Source organism: Euprymna scolopes, chromosome 14 (assembly GCF_053919585.1).
Source record: "Euprymna scolopes isolate OS-2025 chromosome 14, ASM5391958v1, whole genome shotgun sequence".
In the NCBI taxonomy this organism is placed as follows: Eukaryota; Metazoa; Mollusca; class Cephalopoda; order Sepiida; family Sepiolidae; genus Euprymna; species Euprymna scolopes.
Window position 1 is genome coordinate 87,546,331 of NC_136495.1, and position 21,701 is coordinate 87,568,031.

Genomic DNA, 21,701 nt, shown 5'->3' on the forward strand with positions numbered 1-21,701 from the left:
TTTAACATGAAAATACTATTTTAAAAAATAGCACGATAACATAAGTGCATAAGTGCCACTTTGGGTACTCCTTGGGCGTTGAGTTCCATGGCGACCAGCATAATTATTTAATGGTCGCTCGCTTAGCTCCCTCCCCAGTCAAGGCTAATGCATGCGCACGTAACATTTTTTTTTTATTTACTGACGTTGGCTTAGTAACTAAACGATTTATTGATAATTTCGTAACGCATGCCGGAAGATTTAAATTGGTTCATTATTGTTGTAATGAAAAAAAAAAAAAAAGTTTCATTCAACACAAAACCAAAAACACATATTAATGATAAATGATTTATTATTCTATTCATTGAAATTTACTAATTTTTAAATAAAAAAGTAAAAAAAAAAAAAACAGTTAATAAAAAATAGTTGCTTATGTGCGCATAAAAAACTTTTTTTTTTTTTTTTAGATTAGGTCCACCTTGGAATCACCCCCGCCCCCAACCTCCTCATCTTAAGCTTCCGGATTAAACACCACTTTTAGAGGGGGGGGGGGGATATTTGAAAAATTTAAGTGATATTTGTTGTCAGCATACCCACCCGAAAATACTATTAAAAAAAAAAAAAGAGGGGTTCAGTGCCCGTGGCAGAGAAGTAGATTTATTTATCAATAAAAGTTGCGGAGAAGTAAATTTATTTATCAATAAAAGTCATCATTCAAAAAAGAAATTAGTGGAGGTGGACCTAAATGTAAATATTTACCCAAAAAATTATCCCAAAGTTTATTGCAAAAACGTTTTGTTTTCGCACTATTCAACAATTTGTTCATCCACGCATGTAAATTAAAAAATATTTGTAAAAGTGAGAAGTTATCAGTAAATGATTTAGTTTTTTTTTTAAATTTATTTATTTATTTATTTTTTTTTACATTAGGTCCACCTCCACAAATGTTAAGAACGGCTTTCAGAATAAACACCCTCAACCTCTCCATGTTAACAACGGATTTCGGAATAAACACCATTTTGGGGGGGGGCGGGATATTTAAAAAAAAAAAGTCGATAAAAGTCGTCATTTAAAAAGAAATTTAAAATCAAATGTTTGTAAAAGTGAGAAATTATTAATAAATGCTTAGTAACATTTTTCAGTGCTAATGCAGAGAGTGATCTGCGCTATTTTTTAAATCGTGTTTTTTTTTATTCAATTGCAAGGTTAAAGTACAGAATAGGTACAAAACACCCTCCCCTCCCCATGTTAAGAATGGCTTTTTAAATAATAACGTTATTATTTCAGCATGGATCACTCTCTGCAGTAGTACCCATTTTTCTTTTAATATTCATAAAAAGTAAAACTTTTTTCAAAATAAATAAATAAATGTTTGTAAATGTGACAAATAATCGTTTAGTTACGGCAACGTCAGTAAATAAAATATGTTACGTGCGAGGTGAGGTGGGGGACTAAGGGAGCGACTATTATTTTTTCTGCTGGTCGCCATGGAACTCAACGCCCAAGGAGTACCAAAATTTATTTTTTTTTGTCAAATAAATAAATTTAAAGCAATTTTTGCAATAAATAATAGATAGCAACTTCGTTAATTTTACGACTCGCCCCAGCATATTATAAACACCCTAACTTCCTCATGTTAAAACGGCTTTCGGAACGAACACCATTTAAAATTTAATTAAAAATAGTAGAAAGAGTTTTACATTATTCTGTTTTCTATATGATAAAAGTAAGGAAAAAAAAAAAGTTACTCAGTAATAATGGATTTTAATAAATGTAATTTCGTTTTAAAACACAACAACAACTTGATTTTTCGGCCATTTTTGGCGGTGCAAAAAAAAAAAAAAAAAGAACTCAAAAAGCAATCGACAAACTTTTTTTTTTTGGCCTTATATAATAAAGAAAAAATTGTAAATTAAAATATTTGGAAGATAAACAAATGAATTATGTTTTTTTTTTGTTTTTTTACTTATCGAGTTAATAGAAAATGAAATCTTTCGTCAATTCGTGGCTGTGAAATGAATCAAACCGGAAGTTCAGTTTTATCAACAGAACAGATTCGCAGTAACGGTTAAAAAAATATATTTATTTTATTTAATATTTTAATATTTTAATAATTCGCGAGGTAAATTTATTTTAATAACATAAAAACATACCTCGACTCTAAAGATGGGTTGTCTGAAAATTTCAAATAAATTGGTAATGTAGAAATATGGTTTTATTCGTTTAGAACGAACCAACTTTACATTTTTATATATATATAGATTTGCGCCGGTACAAGGAAATTACCAGGTTGGTGTCTGGGGGCGCGGTTATACCACTAAGAGAAGGAAACTCTTACATCAAACCTGAGGGTTGTTATCTGCTTGTTCTGTGGCAATTGGTTTGCACCGAGTGAGTTAATCAGCAGTTCCAAAAAGTGTGGATGGTCCTACACGAGCCTTCACCACTTAAATCAAGTCATTTGTGTGGGTTTCTGACAGCTTATCGTAATTTCATTATGAAAACCTCATACTGTCCTGCAAGAAGTCCACTGGCGATGGAGTGAAAGCGACGGGGACAGGTAAAGGATATTACTGGAAGTCCTCAGCCGGATCTCTGCACAGTGGCGGCTGATGATAGATGGCCGTTTTAGCACAAACCTGTGAGCAATTGTGCTGTTCGTGTCCTCCATCAGGGACAAAGCAGCCCTATTTAGGGATAGCACTGCTTTCCCTGTGGCGGGGAGGGGGCGATAAAAGGAGCCCTAAAAAATTGCTTGCTCACCACTTAACTTGGCAGCCCGCTGCAGCTGTCTGGTTATCCAGTTACGCAGTCAGAACAATAGAATACGACAAAAAATCTCAACAAAGAATCTCTCAATAGGGTGTTGGAATGTCTGTACCCTCCAGGATAATAATGCTCCACCCGAGCGCAAGACAGCCCTTGTTTCTCTTGAGTTACAGAAGTATGATGTTGACATTGCTGTCTTATGTGAAACTCGCTTGCCTGGCAATTCTCAACTTCGAGAGAAAAAGGGTGGATATGACTTCTTTTGGTCAGGAAAGGCAGAAAATGAACCCCGCCAATCAGGCGTTGGCTTTGCCATTAAGTTCAAGATGGCAAAGTCCTTATCGTCTTTGCCCAAAGCCATATCTGATTGTGTGGCAACTCTTTCCCTAGAGTTAGAAGGAAACACCAGGGTGACGCTAGTTAGTTGTTACGCCTCAACGTTAGCCAGTTCAGATCAAGACAAGGATGACTTCTACGATACCCTCCGTGATGTCCTCTCCAGAGTTCGACACCATGATAAACTCGTTCTTGCTGGCGATTTCAATGCTCGTGTTGGTAGTGACCATCTGTCGTGGACCGGTGTACTTGGTAAGCATGGCATAGGCAAGGTAAATGCAAATGGTTTACGACTTCTTACAATCTGTAGGGAGTTTGACCTCTGTATTACCAATACCATATTCCAACAACCTGTGCATCGAAGGACGACATGGATGCATCCTCGTTCAAAGGACTGACATCTTATTGACTTCGTCATAACAAAGCGGAAGCACATGAGTGACTTCAAAATCACTCACTCTTTCCAGACTTCTTGCTATCTTTCGGATCACGCCCTTCTCAGAAGTAAACTGTCGATGCATGTGCGAAGGCACAGAGTTAAAAAATGAACAGTCCCCAAACACATTGATGTGCGGCCTCTTAAATCCAGGGAAAAGAGAACTGAGCTCTCCAATAAGCTTGATGAAAACCTTGAGGGTGTTGATGTAACTGATGATGTTGAATCTTCTTGGAAAGCATTGCGAGAAGCAACTCAAGCTGTAGCAGTAGAAGTCCGTGGAATACCGAAAAGAAAACACCAGGATTGGTTTGACGAAAGTGACGATGAAGTTAAAGCACTGATTAACCAAATGCACTCATCTCACAAATGTTGAATTGAGGACAAAAACTCAACAGTGAAGCACACAGCCTACAAAAAGTGTAAAGGTGAGGTACAACGAGCTCTCCGAGCTATGAAAGAAAAATGGTGGTACAATAAGCAATTGCACTGCAGGGAGCTGCTGACAGCAAGAACACGAAAGCCTTCTATTTGGTCCTCAGAAAAGTGGTGCTTCCCCATTAAGCACAGCCAATGGAGAGGCATTGCTGACTGATAAATCAGATATTCTCAATCGTTGGAAGGAGCACTTTGAAACTGTCTTAAACACCTCATCGGTCATTGACAGCGATGTTGTGTCCTCTATTCCTCAGAATCCAGATATTCCAGAATTGTCATTGGAACCTGCTTATCAGGAGGTATGGGAATCCATCAAACAAATTGCTTCTGGCAAGTCCCCATCATCAAAGGATCCAATTCCGCCTGAACTGTACAAGCATGGTGGGCATGTGCTGGTAAAAAAGCTCCATGCTCTCTTTGTAAAGATATGGAAAGCAGGCAGAGTTCCACAGGACTACAAAGATGCCTGCATCAAACATCTCCACAAAAATAAGGGAGTCAAGAATGTCTGTGACAACCATCGGGGGATATCTCTGCTTTCAATTGCAGGAAAGATTCTGGCTAGGCTCATTCTAAACCGAATCATAAATCATCTCGTTGATAAGGTGTATCCAGAGTCCCAGTGTGGGTTTCGGTCGGGTCGCGGCACCATTAACATGATATTTTCCTTACGTCAGGTGGCAGAAAAGGTCCGTGAGAAAAATCAGGAATTGTATATGGTGTTTGTTGACCTGACGAAGGCCTTCGACACTGTGAATCGCGATGCTCTTTGGCAAGTTTTAAGAAGGCTTGGTATTCCAGAAAACATGCTGAACGTGATCATTTCCTTTCACGAGGGGATGAAGGCCAGTGTTGTCTCAGATGGTATGATGTCTGATCCATTTGATGTTACGAATGGGACCAAACAGGGATGTGTAATGGCGCCAGTCCTCTTTGCGCTCTTCTTTTCACTAATGCTGAAACATGCATTTGATGATTTAGACACTGGTGTCAGGTTTCAATTTCGGTCATCCGGTGGCTTATTTAACCATCAACGGTTTAAGGCCAATCTCTTCTTCGCGACTTGCTCTTTGCTGACGATGCCGCACTGGTAGCCACGTCCTTTAAGGAAGCCCAGGTTCTTCTTGATCGATTTTCAGCCGCGTGCAAGGCCTTTGGCCTGACAATTAGCATAAGGAAGACTGAGGTAGTGCATCAGCCACACCCTACCCCAAAACAAGTTGAAGGCGTAAAGCGAAATCCACCAGAGTATAGATTTCCTGCGCGCAAGCTGAAAGTCGACGGTCATGATATCAATTATGTCAGGTCCTTTCCTTACCTTGGTAGCAAGGTGAACCAGGGCGGTTCTCTTGATGATGAAATTGTCAACAGGATTGCTAAGGCCACTTCTGCCTTTGGAAATCTTCGCCATCGCTTGTGGAACGAAAGGGGTATTTGATTAGACACAAAAATCCTTGTCTACCGTGCTGTTGTTCTTTCCATTCTTCTTTAAGGATCTGAGTTATGGACTCCATACAGACATCACATTAATCAGCTGGACGTTTTCCACAAAAGCTGTCTACGTTCCATATGTGGTCTTAGCCTCCGCGACAAGGTATTAAATGCCGAATTATTTACAAAATGCAAAATATCTGGCATTGAATTATTCCTTATTCAATCGCAATTGCGGTGGGCTGGTCATGTATTGAGGATGCCCGATGACAGAATTCCAAAAATTGCGATGTACAGTTGAGGGTGGTAAAAGAACTGCTGGACGTCCTTGGCTTAGGTACAAGGACAAGTTGAAGAGTAACTTGTCTGCAGTGAACATACCATACAGGAGTCTTGAAGATGAGGTGAATGACCGAAAAGGATGGAGATCAAGGTGTTTCAGAGGTTTCAATCTGAAAGCTTAAGGCAACTGAAAGGAAACAGAGTAAGAGCAAAACGACTAGCAGCCGCACCAATATCTGCAGAGTTAAATCCACATTCATGTTCTATTTGTGGCCTTTTTTGCAAGTCCCCTGCTGGACTAAAAAGTCATCAGAGGCAAAAGCATAAATGAGTTTTAGAAATATGGGTTGTCCGAACCTCATACGTCGAAATCGACGGGAGAGTCCATCATATATATATATATATATATATAAAATAGTTGTATTGCTGTTTGTTTATTCACAATTTGGTCAATATATACAAAAAGTAGACTGTTCCACAAATAAATTTTAATACTGAAAACGGACTATTATATACTCTTATTTCGGCATGATTTCTATATATACTATTTATTCAAAAAGAATAAACATTCAAGAGGTTATCTCATTTGCATATTTCATAAAAGAAAATCTTTTTTAATAATTAGCTCTAAATTTTTAATGGTATTTAGTAATTATTTTAAGCATTCTATTTAGAAATATTGTATAAAGTAGTACCGGCAGCCAAAATTTTAAAATCGCCTATGGCTAAATTTGATCCTCTCATATAAAAATACACACAAATACAAGAAAAACAAAACAAAAATCATGAAGATATCTTGTTTAGTCTTCAAGTTATGATCATTTTCATATTTGCAAATGTAGCATGAACATGTTTACATTACGACATGGCAACTTTGAAAGCAACTGACAAAAAAAGTAACGGGTAAAAACGTCACAAAAGATGCTTTCATCACTCTTAGTATTAGAAGACAATAGGAAATAAAAGTATAATCATATCTAATTCAATTTCAGCCTTCATTTTTGAGATGTGAAAAGTGAACATTGCAATATAATCGCAAAATCGCACTGGTGGGCACTTTTTGAAGTACCAGCAAATAAAACTGAATTAAAGAAAATTAAATATGAACATGCAATATAATTCTATGCATAGTGGTTATTATGCCTATTTATTTTTCAAACAATTCCAGCTGCAAGTTTTTTCATTATAAGTTGATAAAAATACTGATATCTTCAATTTCAATGGCGGAAATAAAGTACCGAATGTTTTAAACATATACAAACTTCAAAATCACGAAAACTATTAAAGATACAGATGTGAAATTTTGCACGCATAATCAATACGTATTGTAGAATGTCATACCTAAATTTCAGCTCTGTACACTTTGTAGTTCTAAAATAATAAACTTAAAAATCGCAATAATTCACTGTTTATCATGGCGAAGTATCGTATATAAGCAAACGTACCTGTTCAACACCAATTTACATTCAATACAAAAGGAAGCTGCATGTTAACAATAGAGTTCTCTATACAATTGATATTTCCTTGTGATTCTGTTGAACTCTTCACTTGGAACTGACCACATTCGTCCATTTGAGGTGGTTACCTCAAATCGCCAATCAAACACATACAGAGAAGAGACTTTCTCTACTTCTGACCTTGCCCATCTAAAGGCATTTATTTTCACTTTACACTTGTCCAGAAATTTCACTTGTCCTTCTTCACTACTTGTGACAGAAATTACTTGACCTAAATAAAAGTCATCGTCGTAATATACTGCCACAAACTGTCCTTGTTTGCTAAAGCTGTAGTTTCCAAACTCTGCCTGATCAACTAGAGCACTTTCTTCATCTGTTTCGCTTTGTTTGGCAAGGACATGCCCTTTGCCAGCATACCTTAGAGATGATCGCTCTGATGGCAGGTTTTTTGAATCTATAGCTGTGTGAAAGATGTGTCTTGCTACAATATCAATTATCTTTTCACAATTCTTGCCAGATACTTCTGCTTGCTCTATCAATTCAATGACACACTTGATAACATCTTTGGTGTACCGGTTGCTATTATATTCCTTCATAGAAACATTTTTTTTCTCAGCCTGATTAAGAAAATCAAATTTCATAACAGTTTTATTTTTGGTTTAATTTTTGGAAAAGTACTTGTTTTTTGTCTAATTTTAATTTTTTGCCAATACTACACTGTGACAAGGCAGTTTGGTACACGAGTGCACATTCAACAGCCTCTGTTTATGCTCGCGCATAGCGTAAACGAAGGCAAGGCTGTAAAATGGAAAATAGTCCCAGAGTTCAGGAGTTAATACCATGCAAAAGAAATCAAACAAAAAACTTTTTAGCCAATAATCACAAAAAAATGCACACACCCCCCTCTAAGGTGCCCATTTTAAGTTAAATTTAAATGGAAAAGTGATCACCCACTTTTCGAAAAAGTAATTTCTTCATATCATGAAAACTATTTTTGCAACGGAAACGGTTTTCAGATTCGTTTTTAGCACACCGAAATCAACAAAAAAACACATTTTGTTATATACGGACGTTAGACGGGCCTTAAAGTAAAATAATACTGCGTCTTCAACATAAAAGTTGTTTTCATTGTGCTAATTTGATTTTTCTGTCTAATAAAATAAATTAAAACAATGAAAACAATGGTACTTATGAAGTGAGCTATTATTTAGGAAACATGTGAGGGGGGGGCTTGTTTTTTAACTAGTCTGTACTTTCACCTAACAATTTAATAAACGATACAAGAATAAAATATATTAAAACAATAGTATTTATGAAACAAACTATTATTTAGAAAACCACTCTTAACTGTGTGTGTGTCGTTTTTTTTTTGTTTTTTTTAAAGAAAAAAACAATCATTTAAATTAATTTGTTGTGTATCTTTCAAAGTTGCTTTAATTCAAAAAAATGTTTAAAATTATTTATTTGTTCGGAAAAAAAAAAAAAAAAAAAAAATGGCGCTCGCCCAGTTTAAACCATTATGAATATGTCATTTCATTTTATGTTTTTAATAAAAAAAATGTTTCATGAAAAACTTTCCCGTTCTCATTAATTAAATCGAAACATTTCCAATTAAACAATTACGGATATATGTTCTCTTTCACTTTTTTTATTTACTTTTTTCATAGTTCTTTCCGGAAGTTTAATTTTTTTGTTATTTATTTCATGCTTCAGCCACAGTTTAATATAATGTTCTCCCCTAAATTTGGACAGCATGTGCGTGAAATAAAATGGCGTTTCCAATTTCCAATTTTTAACGGGGAAGTGGGTTGTTTAGTTATTTATTTTTTTGTTTTAACTGCAATCGTTCTCCAGTTTAATTTTTTTTGTTATTTATTTCATGCTTCAGCCATAGTCTCCCCTGGATTTGGACAGCAGGTGCGTGAAATAAAATGGCGTCTCCAATTTCGGCAATAAAGTGTAGAAGCACCGTATTTTCAGCTAACAATTTAATTTATACAAAAATAAAAAATAAATGTTAAAACAATAAAAGAAAACAATAGTACTTATGAAGCGAACTAACATGTGGAAGAGAGGGTGTTTTTTTGTTTTTAATTTAGCCTAGTCTGTACTTTCGGTACTTATGCACTTAGCGAACTGTGCTGAAATAACATTTAGAAAGCCACTCTTAACATTTAATATAAAAAGTCATCGTAAAACTTTAATTTAACTTGAAAATACTATTTAAAAATAGCGCGGTTTCGCTAAATGCAACCACCATACTTTCATCTATGGTCGACGATAGTTTTTTTACATTTATTCAAACTTTAATTTTATGCAGTCGCATGCCTTGAATTAAATATCTACCATGCACCAAATCATTTTCAAATAAATACAAAATGCTAGAAATGTTCCGTTCAATTTGCTTCTTTTCTAGCATTTTTTACGCTCGTTTGCCAAGTTTGTTTACTTTTAAGAAACTGGTTTAGAATGCCGAATAAACAAATATTTAGATACTCAAACGTTTTAAAATTAAATCACTAGTTTTATAAATGGTTTATTATAAATACTCCCTGTTTATTCCCCCCCCCTAAAATGATACAATATTAATTTAATTTTTGAAAAAATCCAAAATATCGCTTATTTGTTTACGTTAAAAAGCTGAACACGTGCTTAACTAAATGTTGCAAAATACTTCTGAATATTTAAAATATTCAAACGTAATTTTTACAAATTAATGTACAGAAATGGTTTCTTATCGCTTATATTGAAATTGAAATACCGAAGTCGAACAACTTTCATTCATTGACTCGCACATTTTCACCATGTTCACGGTTCACGCAATTTTGTCCAAGACTCCCGAGGTGTCAATTATCTTTCGCCTTGCGCATTTTCGCGAATAAAGCTAGGTACACTTTCTTAGCACCATTTTATAGGAAATTGAATAAACTTTAATTTAATATCACGTTTGCCATAGTTATTATGAATAGTTAATTCACTAGAAGCAAATTAAATCAGAAAAAAATTTTAAAAAGAATTTCGCATATTTTTTTTTCTTTATATTTGTAATTTTTATATGTAAATAAAGATCATTCTTTGCTTAATTTGATGCTATTTATAGTTTTTTTATTGGTCGAATGGCAAAAATTCGCGAGAGTTTTAAATAAGAGGTATGATTTTCTTGATTTTTAAAAAATTAGCAGCTAGCGTTCCACGTCAAAATGTTATCACTTTTGTTGGTGCTATTAAAATAAATCAGTAAAATTGAATTTTTATTCAACAAATACAAAATAAACACCATAGAAAAGAGAGAAATTTGCTCTTTCATGTAATATATATTTTATCCAAAAACAAATTCAAACAAATGAAATACAGGCTGGTGAACATAACATAAAGTTGACCATTTTTTACGAATTCCACTCATTTTTCAGGCTGCTGCCGGTACCTATATAAAGTCGATTTATTTAATTTAATTTACATTTTTAATTATTATAACCAACATCAACTGTGTTTAAAAACAGAAGTTTCCATTTAACCTAGGAGTTATTTCCCTTTAAGATATGAAATTTTATTTCTCAGTTTGAATTTCATAGATGAAAATAACTATGTTTTATGCTTCCCAAAATCCAAAATATAGTCAACTTTCAGGAAAATCCTAACAACTTAGAATATTCCGTCTGGCAATGTTTATTTTTTTTACCTAGCAATGCTGGGTATGTACAGCTAGTTATTATATATAAGGAAATAAGTCAAACGGATTATTCCAAAAAAGTTTATCAAAGAAGTTCCTTAAGGTTCCTATGTGTTTTCAAAATTTTAACTATTTGAAAAAAAAAAAAGTTAGACTATTCCAAAAAATTTATGGTTAATTGGTCCCTTCAAACAGATTTTATTAAAATAAAAGATTAAAATTTGTATATATGTATGTTTATGTTGTCTAAAAATAGCTAAAAAAAAAAATCTTTCTTAAGAGGTACTTTTTTTATTTTTATTTAATCACCCAAAAAATAAATGTGAGATAATTAAAAAATTTAAAGAATTTTAAGACACCCAAAAACATTGAGACATCCAAAACATCGAAACTTGAGTGGCTGAAAAATTGTAAGTTTTCAAAATTGAATGTTAAGTGACTCAGAGTCAAAATTGATAATGTTTCTATTTTATACATTTTAATGAACTAAACCAATAGATAGATATTATTATACTAAAAATTATACTGTTTGAATATTCTAATTTAATGAAGTTTTATTACTTGTATTGAAATGTCATTAATATTTTTAAAAACTTTTTTTTTCATGTGACAACTTGATTGATAAATCTTTTCATTGTAAATATCTTCAGTTATTTTTTTTACTTTTAAGTGAAATTAAAACTACTCAAAGATCAACCAAGTTCAAAATTTGGGTATTTATATGCCAATCTCTGGTTCAATTTTTTTTATTTGTGAGAAAATAAGTGAATTCTTTTTCAATAATGAAGAAATTAAATTGAACAAGTTAGTTAAGAAAAAGTCAAATCAAGTATTTGTTGCGCTTTGATATGTGGAAAGCTTTTGACATTGTTCGCAAGAAGAAACATTTAAAAACTCTTGAAAGAATACTAAACCGAGATGAGCTACATCTATTATGCATCAGCACTAAGCTGATCAACATGAAGGTTAAAAAATGAGCCTTTAATCACACCTAAAGGCATAATGCAAGGCAATTGTTTGAGTGCACTTAGCTTTATATCTTACTTGGCAGAATGTCTTAAGAATGAACAAGAGAAATTCCATGCTTTATTGCACCAGAATATGCTGACGATGTTACATACGCACTGAAAAATGAAGCGCGATTAGAATTAAAAGGATGCCAGCAATCCTCTATGACTTGAAGATAAACATCGCTCAAACAGAAAAATAGACCAACCCTAAATCTTCTATTCCAGCATTGTGAAAATGACAAGACTTGCTAGTCTACTTTTGACTAGTTAATAAACTACATAGCTCACCTGTCAAAAACACTGCCAGATCGGAAAAGATGCAACTGACTAGGAAATGGTTAAAATGAAATGTGATGAAGAAACATGAACATCTTTATATTCAAACAGATTAGCAAGAAGAACCTTCAACATATATTGACAATATATTTACAACTTATGAGCAGAAAACAAAAACAGAAAACACTGACAAGATAGCTTGCAAAGGCAAGGTTGACTTTGGGTGAACAAGGAATATGTCAAATAAAGATAAAGTAGGAGAATTGGAGTAAAACAATCAAGAAAAGAATCAAGAAAACATTTTATGGGGCATAATCCAAGAAAACATTTTATGGGGCATGTCACCATGAGACAAAGTAAAGATACCCAGTATAAAAGAAGCTCTAGCTCTAATATGAGGAGAACAACCAAAGCAACAAGCGAGTTGTATTGTTGTAGCTTTAATAGCAATACGAAACAAGCCATGTGTGCGTGGTCCCCCTCTGGTGCTGCATGTGAGATGACGCCACAAAAAATAGTCAACAAATGATGAATGTGAGAAGTGTGAAAGGCCAATGTTGTCTTCAAATTTTTGCCAAGTTTCAGAAAAATCTAATGCATGGAACAAAAGTTATGGGGTAAAAAGTGCCATTTTTTGCAATTTGGGGACATTTTTTTCTCCTGAGAATGCTGAATTCCAGTGAAAAATGGACAAACTGTGCAGTTTCATGCCTTAAGACATTTATATTTGAATTCAGCACCATGGAAAATCACTATATAGACATACATATCAAGTTTTTGAGTAATATGAAAAAAGAGCCCCAAGACGGCGTGTTTTTTTAGCCTTAAAAGTCCCAGACGGATGCAAACCAGAATTTTGTCAAGGTCATCCATACTGAATTTATATTAAGAACAAGGCCTCCATATTTTGGCCAAGTTTCAGGAAAATCTAATGGATGGATGAAACGCTATGGGGCAAAAAGTGTAATTTTTGGCCATTTTGGGGTATTTTTTACCTCTTAACTCGGAAAAACTGAATTTTTGAGATTAAATAAAGAGCAATTAAAACTACTTGAAAACCAAACCAAATGAGCCAGGTAATATTAATTAAATTTTATTGGCTACGGTAATATTTCTTGTATATATATTATATATATATATATATATATTTTTTTTTTTTTTACGTATAATTGTTTGTTGGCCACTGTTTTTTATTAAAAATAAAACATTGGCGTTTGACTTAAAACATTGCCGGGGGCGATATTTCGCATACACCGCCATGTTCACAGCCTTGCAGAAATAACGGGGATACCAAAGCAAAATCACTTTTCATCTGTATTTGCCATTGAGAAAAAAAAACAGTTCGAAATTACAAATGTGGTTCATGTCATTTTTATTTTCTATTGTTACTTTCTTTTGATTTTCCCACATGTTTACAAAACGGGAGATCAATTTATCAGAACGATGTAATTAAAGTGAGCAAGCCTTTTAAATGGGTAAATATTGGCTTTTTTTTGGTTGACATACACAAGTGAGGACCCCATAGCAAAATACGCATTGGCTCTGATGTTGTACGTAGCGTTTCAGGAAGCATTCAATAATCTGAAAAGAAAGAAAAGAATTTTGGCATGTGTGGCCTTGTTATTTGGGGGAGGCTTGAACTTAGCGCAAAAAACAAATTAGAGTGATCAGGGTTCTGTTGTAGCATTTACCATTTTTTTTTTTTTTTTTTAAATAGTTTGTTAAATTCGGCTAAAAAAAAAAAAAAAAAATTGCAAAGTTCAAGCTAAAGTGAAAATTTTCTGTGCTGAAATAATGGCGTTATTATTTAAAAAGCCATTCTTAAGGGTGTTGTGATGTTTTTCAATATGACGAAAATCAACGAGGCCATTTTTGTTTATCGCTGCAAGTGCTTGCACCAATTTTCCTATTAATAATTACGTATAACTATAATCTCTGGCAAAAAAAGATCCATGCCAAAAAAAAAAAAAAAAAAAAAAAAAAAAAAAAAGAATATAGTAAATATAGGGTTATGTTACAACAGAACACCAACCACTCTAATTTGGTTTTTTAGGGGTAATCGAGGTCGCTGACAACAATCTGATACTCAAACCGGGGGCAAATTTACCATTTGCATAGTATTAACCCCTGAACCCACGAACTACTTTCCGCCATTTTACAGTTTCCATTTACGTTACGCGCGTGCGCGGCAGCATAAACACCGGATTGCTTCATCTAGCAAACTGCCTTCTCGCACGCCCCAACACCCCCCGCTCGCGCCCCCAATATAAACAGTAAAATCTTCGAAAAATATTAAATGGTGTTCTAATCGGTAAATGTTGGTGCGTTACTTTTTGAAAATTTGAAAATTCTATGTTCCAGGAAAAAAAAAAAAAGCAATTAAATTACCCCCCAACTTGGAGTGCTTTCTTTTTCTTGTTTTATTTCTTTTTCAGCTAATTTTAAATTTTCCACCGAAAAAGTGCTATAATGTATTTTTGAAAATTAGAAAATTCTATGTTCTGGAAAAAAAAAAAAAAAAATTACATACCCCCCCCCAACTTGGCGTGCATTTCTTTTCTTGCTTTATTTCTTTTTCATCTAATTTTAAATTTTCCACGGAAAATTGGTACGCCATGTTAGCAGGCAATTTGCTAGGTGAGGCAAGCCGTCGTTTATGCTACCGCGCACGCGCGTAGCGTAAACGGAAGCTGTAAAATGGCGGAAAGTAGTTCGCGGGTTCAGGGGTTAATACCATGCAAACGGTAAATTTGCCCCCGGTTTGAGTAGCAGATTCGTTGTCAGCGACCTCGATTACCCATAAAAACAAATTAGAGTGGTCGGTGTTCTGTTGTAACGTAACCCTATATTTACCAAAAAAAAAAAAAAATACATAACTAAATAAGGTAAATTTATACAAATACCGTGACAGCGAATTAGTAGAAAAAAATGTACCCTAACCCTAACCCAGTTTTCAGATTCGTGTTCAGCACACCGAAACGTAACAGAATACTACGTCTGTTTTTACTAATTCGCTGTCACGGTGTTTGTATAATAATACCCTAAATAATCCGAAAACCGCAAAAAAAAAAAAAAAAAAAAAAAAAAAAATCATAAAATAATCCGAACAGCGCAAAGTTCAAGAAACAAAAACAAACGAGACCACACACACACAAAATAATAAGTGCTCCCTCAAAGGTGTGCGTACCAAATCAGAGTCGATGCGTATTTCGCTAGAGGGGCCGCCGGGGCGCCCCGCCCCGCCGGGCCTCTCACTCGTATACGTCCGCCGTTATTTTTATTTTTGAATAAAAATAATTATTAAAACAAAAATAGTCGTGTACTCGTCGAGTAATTTGGAAAATATAAGGTACTCATGATCCGTGCTGAAATAACGTTATTATTTAGAAAGTCATTCTTAACATGAGGACGGGAGGGTGTCGTGTAGTCGTGTACCTATTCTGTACTTTCACCTAACAATTTTATAAAAACAGATATCGGGCAATTTCCCTGTTAATAATTACTTATAACTATATCCAGCCCCAAAAAATATCCAGCAAAAAAAAAAAAAATTTTCTTAAATAATCCGAAAAGCGCAATGTTCAAGCAGCAGCAGCAGCAATAATAATAATAATAATAATAATAATAATAATAATAATAATAATACCACCACCACCACCACCACCACTTCACTTTCTTTCCGGATTAATTAACGTTCCCTAGAACGTGCTGACTGCTGCTGCGTACAACATTAGAGTCGATGCGTATTTCGCTTTGGGGCCTCACTCGTGTAGTCGTGTACCTATTTACTATGCCTCCCCACGGGACACCAGGGTTGTTTTTTAATGTAGAAAAAAAGTACAAAAATAAAAAATTGTGTACGTCCGGAAAAAAAAAAATTATAGGGGGATTCTCGACACAGCTCGCCAAATGTTTATTTACAGAAACATCCAACGTCTTCATCTGTCACTCGTTTCTGTAAATGTCTTTCAAGCAGTAACCGTGATGTCAGTTGTAGGTAAAACGTCCTCAACAATTCAGCGCGGGTGTGGGTGAGCATCTCCAAATTAACTAACACCGTTTACTTTAAAAACCGGAACTAACTTGTAAACATGCTTCATCGCCGAGATCATGTTAAGGCACTTGTACAGTTTAATCAAGACATTAAAAAAATGAAAATATCGAAAAAAGCTTATATTGTACACATCCGTTTTGGACTGAAAATCTCCGAGAAAAAAAAAATGTAATTAATTTGATTGAGTATTTTTTTTTTTTTTTTTTACAGAGGAAAAACACATATTTATGACCGTGCGTTGAAGGTTGAACACACTACGGGGAGATAACTCAATTTAAACCGCCGACACTTCCTCCCCACTCCTGCTAGCTTTTCTTCCTAAAACTCAAACCTTTTGCTAGGTATCATAAATTGTTTTTTTTGCTGTAAAAAAAAAAAAAAAAACCTACTTGATGAAATTAAGTGAAATTTTTTTTTCGGAGAACTTCATTTCATAACGGATTTAAACTTTCTTTTTTTTTTTTTTTTTTTTTGAGATTTTCATTTTTTAATGTCTTGATTAAACTGTACAAGTACCCATTAATGCGTTTTCTAAACATATTTAAAATTCTCCAATTAATGTTATTTATTTGATAATAATTATTGAATTTAGATTCTACAGTAGAAAATGAACAAAAAAAATCAATACGAGGAACAAGTAGAGATTAGCGAACAGAAAAACGCATTTAAATAAGCCCCCCCCCTATTATTACGTAATACTAAAATGGATTTTAACATCAAGTTAATGTTACTCTCCTTATAGCTTATGAAATAATTTTTTTTTTTTTTTTTTTTTTTAGAAACTCTTTAGGCCGTCGATCTCAACATTTGCCATAATGTGGCCTTTGTGGTTGAATTTATTTTGGATCGAATGGAAAAGACTTTCATATTTCAGCTACTTTACAACTAGCGTGTCCCGTGTCAGATTTAGTTGTCAGCAAAAAATGTAGTAAATGTTAAGTGGAAGGTTAGCGGCTGAAACCTCAATTGTTTTCGCTACGTTAACAGGCGACGGTCGCCATTATAGGAAGTAAACAAGAAATCGAAGACGATTAATCAGATTCTGGTAAATGTCGATATCGGAATACCCTGGCCAAATCGCCGCTAAAAAATCGTCTGCGTCTATATCAACCATCGAATCAGACACTTTGAAAACAAAATGAAATGAACTTTGTTTTTATTTTATTTTACCAGATGTATTTCCCCTGTTACTATTTTAGTAAGAACGAATGGGTTTGTATTACTACACACATAAATTCGAAAAAGTGATCCAAAAACAAATAAATGTTATCAAAGGCAAGTTACTCTTCTACCTATCTGATTAAGCTTTTAGTGGTTTTACTCACTTTAAAACGTGTAATCATTTCGAAAATTTACTCACTTTAAAACGTGTAATCATTTCGAAAATTTACTCACTTTAAAACGTGTAATCATTTCGAAAATTTACTCACTTTAAAACGTGTAATCATTTCGAAAATTTACTCACTTTAAAACGTGTAATCATTTCGAAAAGCATACAGTTGTTTATCGATATATTTTAAAAAATAAAATGGCTGCATGCTCGCTGTTGTTTATGAGTTCAAACAAACAAATTATACAAAATATTGTTAAAAACACACGGAAAATATCTCCACCTATGTCACGATAACATATAGAGTGATTTTCTAATAGTATTTTGTATAATTTTTTTCTGTTTAAACTCGTTTTCCCAAACTTATAGTGTTCAACAACGAGCATGTCACCATTTGCATTTTTCAAATACATCGGTAAACACTAGGTGCGTGCAAAATGAATGCCGATGCTAAAACATTTTTTACTTAATTCACCAAAAATCAGACAATTAACCAATTTTAATGGAATTTTCAGTATTTATCAAATAATGATCACTAAATATGTTGAACCCATTATTTTTATTTAAATTTTAGTGAAAATGTATTATTTTGTTTAAACAAAAAATACCCTTTTTTTTTTAGATGCAAGTCACCACTTATCAAGGCCCGGAAGCCACTCGGGGATAAGGGTTATTGCATGTACAGTAATCAATGGGATAGTATCGTAGTAATTGTTAGTATTGAAGATTTGATAAAGTGTCTTACTTAAGGGAGCGGTTCATCAGGAATTTGTTTATGTTGGACTTGAAGACATCCAAGTTGTAGTCAGGTGGGAAACAGGCAGACGGAAGGACTTCTAAGAAAGAAGCTTTGTTCATGGAATCTATGTTTTGGTACAGTTAAAGAGTGGGGAAAATTTTTGACAGTGGTTTCAGATAGACGGGTGTTTATTGTGAAAGACTGACGAGGGGGGACCAGGGATTGGAGCTAAAACGAGCACATGCCATGGAAGTAACAATAAAACAATGACAGGTTCGCAACGTCTCTTCTTGGGGAGAGAGGCTGCAGGGAAGAGAAAAGCCACAAAATCTATTTTGTACTCTGTCAAGGCAGGATAGGCTGTTTTTAGCAGCTCCTGCCCAGATGGGCAGCAGTACTCCATCCTTGGACGTATAGGTAGAGAATTGCATTAGCAGTGAGAGTGGTAGAAGGATCCTACCATTTTTCCAGCGACCCCAGCAAAAGACTTGATGTAAGTGTTCCATTTCAGGTCAGGAGTAAAGGTCAATCCCAGAAGCTTGTCAAAACATGGAGCCTCCCCTAGACGAGAGCAATTCATTTCAATTGATGCCAGATGGGGATCAGAGTGTTGATGATGTAAAGATAGGAGCTTGGTTTTAGATGCATTAAAAGTAACCAGCCACCTCTTCCTCCACTGTACCGTGATCAGAGGAGAGAGAATTAGAGAGAACTTAAAAAGAGAATTTACGGCCTTTGATGTATTGCCATAGATGATGCGAATGATTTAAGTATGTGTTTTGAGAGATCATTGATGTAGATCAGGAAGAGAGTTGGGCCCAGGATGGACCCCTGAGGGACTGATTTCTATCCATTAACCACTACTCTTATGAGCCTATCAGAGAGAAATGATTTAATGATTTAGAAAACATTTCCAGTTATACCGTAGCTGGAAATCTTGTGAAGTAGGCCTTTTATGCCATACCTTATCGAAGGCCTTTGATATGTCAGAGAAATTGCCCTAGAAAGGAAGCCTTTGTCGAGAAATTCACTAATCCTATGAGATATAACCGTTAGCACATCTGTTGTCGATCTGGCAGAACGGAAACCATATTGCATGTCACTAAAGGTTATTTCTGCTGAGGAGCTTGACTACTTCTCTATTTAATATGGATTCCAGCAACTTGCTCATGACACACAGGAGACTTATTGATTGGTCTGTACTGAGAGGAAGATGGCTTATCACCTGAATTCTTAAATACAGGGCATACTGAAGAGGTTTTCCAGGGTGTGGGGAAGCACTTCTCCCTAAGGCAATGCTTAAACAATTTTGTAAGTATGGGAGCAAATTCTGGTTGAAGCTTTTTCAACACTATAATTAAACCTTTAAAGTTATGGTTTTCGGTAGTAAAAAGAAATGATTGAATTTATTTTTGCTATTTTTATGAAAATAAAGCATCGTAAAATATAACAATAAAAAAAAATTTAATATTTACAGGAACATTACGAAAAATGCCCCTAAAGTCTGTATGAATAAATTCGATATAACTCAAAGAAAAATTAATTTCTTGAACTACCGATAAGCATTGCCATTTCACACAAAAAAATTATAATACCAAAAATATTTCTCTTTTTTTTAAATTACAGGTTTCGCATAATTTTTATGGCAAATGTGTATTTCAGCAGCATAAATTATTTGACAGACAAATTTATAAAAATTATTTATTTTTATATAAAACACATTAGACCCTAAGGTTGAAATAAAACTCGAAAAAATTTAATTTTTATTATTTTTTCAACATTGTTTATTAGACTAAATGTACAACAATCTGGTTTTGAAAATTTGGCCTTTTTGAGGCCAAATTTGGCTTTTTTTACACTCTTGCGTGGAATCATGGTCCAGCATATATTCTGTGTTTACAAAACTTTAGTTTATTACACTCTTGCGAACAATAGAAGTCGGTTTGGGGGCTAATTAAGCCAGTTTTTGTACAAACAAGGATTTTTTTTTTTTTTTTTTTTTTTTTTTTTAAATTTAATATCTTAGAACTTTATCTTTGAAATTGACCCAGAAAAGCAATTTAAAGGATTTTTACAATGAATTTCAAAATTTAGCTGAATTGGTTAGCTTGCCGTGAAAACATTTTTCATAACTTTTTGTTTTCATGTGTACAAATATTTTTTCCCCTTAATCTTTCAAATACAATCAGTCGGAACCCTACAAAAAAATTATGATAAACTAGGTCCCCCTATCTTTATTCGGCCATTTTTGCCCGTACCTAGTAAACACTGTTTTTCGAGCCAAATAAACATGTTACATTAAATAAAAACACTAAAAAAATTATCCAGTTTGGTAGAAAAGTAACTTATCTTGCCTTTGATAACATTTGTTATATATTTGTTTTTTGACAACTTTTTCGAATCTATGTGTACAGTAATACAAACCCGAACTAATTACTTGCTGGACAGAGAGGGGAAACTAAGAGAGAAAAAGAAACGAAGAATTTTTTTTTTTTTTTTGTAGAACATAAGGTAAAGCCATTACAATTACCCACTAATATGGCATCGAGAGGCCCCACCAGAAGCTACTGCCTGCTCCAGAATCCATTCACCAAATGGCAATACACCAGCCTCAGTACTTTGCACCTGCTGATAGGATAGCCTCCTTAGTGGTTAATTCAAGGTTCGGGTTCATGACTATCAGGCGGAACTACTCAATCAAATTAAGTGAAATTTTGGTGCTAATGCAGAGAGTGATCCACGCTATTTGTTAAAATTGTATTTCCAAGTTTAATTAAAGTTTTATGTTTTTTTTATTCAATTGTAAGGTTAAAGTACAGAATAGGTACAAAACACCCTCCCCATGTTAAGAATGGCTTTTTAAATAATAACGTTATTATTTCAGTATGGATCACTCTCTTCATGTATACCAAAATTTTTTTTTTGAGATCTTCAGTTCAAAACGGATACGTACAATATAATCTTTTTTTTCGATATTTTCATCTTTTAATGTCGATTAAACTGTACAAGTACCTAAAATTCACTGAAAATGAAAGAAATAACGAAATAGAAAAAAAAAACTTCAATTTCTTCTTGGTCAAATAACACAAATAAGAATTGGCACTGTTTCACAATTTGTCATTGTGCAGGGGAGACAACTCTTTTACTAAGATTCGTCCATTTTTTCATCTTATAATTTAGGACGCTCGATTCTGCGATATCTTTCATTAAATCATTACATGGAAATAATACCAAATGTAGTCTTTACGTGACTATTAAGAGAAAACCAACGATAGTTTATGAAAACATTTAAAAAAGAACAATTTTTTTTTTTTTTTTTTTTTTTTTTTTTTTAAATCAAAAGTAAATGTTATGGTAAGGATTTTAAAAAAATAGTCTTTAACCTTAAAAAATACAAAAAAAAATGAAACTCCTTAATTAAACAAGGATGAAACTTTTTTTTTCCCCCTGTAACAAAGCTTATATTAACATCAATATCTAGTTTCTAACATTAC

General features: G+C 33.9%; 1 protein-coding gene across 2 annotated transcripts in view; it reads right to left on the reverse strand.

Moving 5' to 3' along the window:
* The window catches only part of LOC145293147 (DNA damage-binding protein 1-like), a 273,779-nt gene that overhangs the window by 233,622 nt on the left and 18,456 nt on the right, over nt 1–21,701 (reverse strand). The window contains exon 1 of one of the 2 annotated variants that reach the window (XM_080139572.1): nt 17,604–17,879. The exons of the other annotated variant lie outside the window; for it this stretch is intronic. The gene's annotated coding sequence lies outside the window, so the exon portion shown is untranslated. Of the gene's footprint in view, nt 1–17,603; nt 17,880–21,701 lie in introns of those variants that run through there. 2 annotated transcript variants of the gene reach the window in all.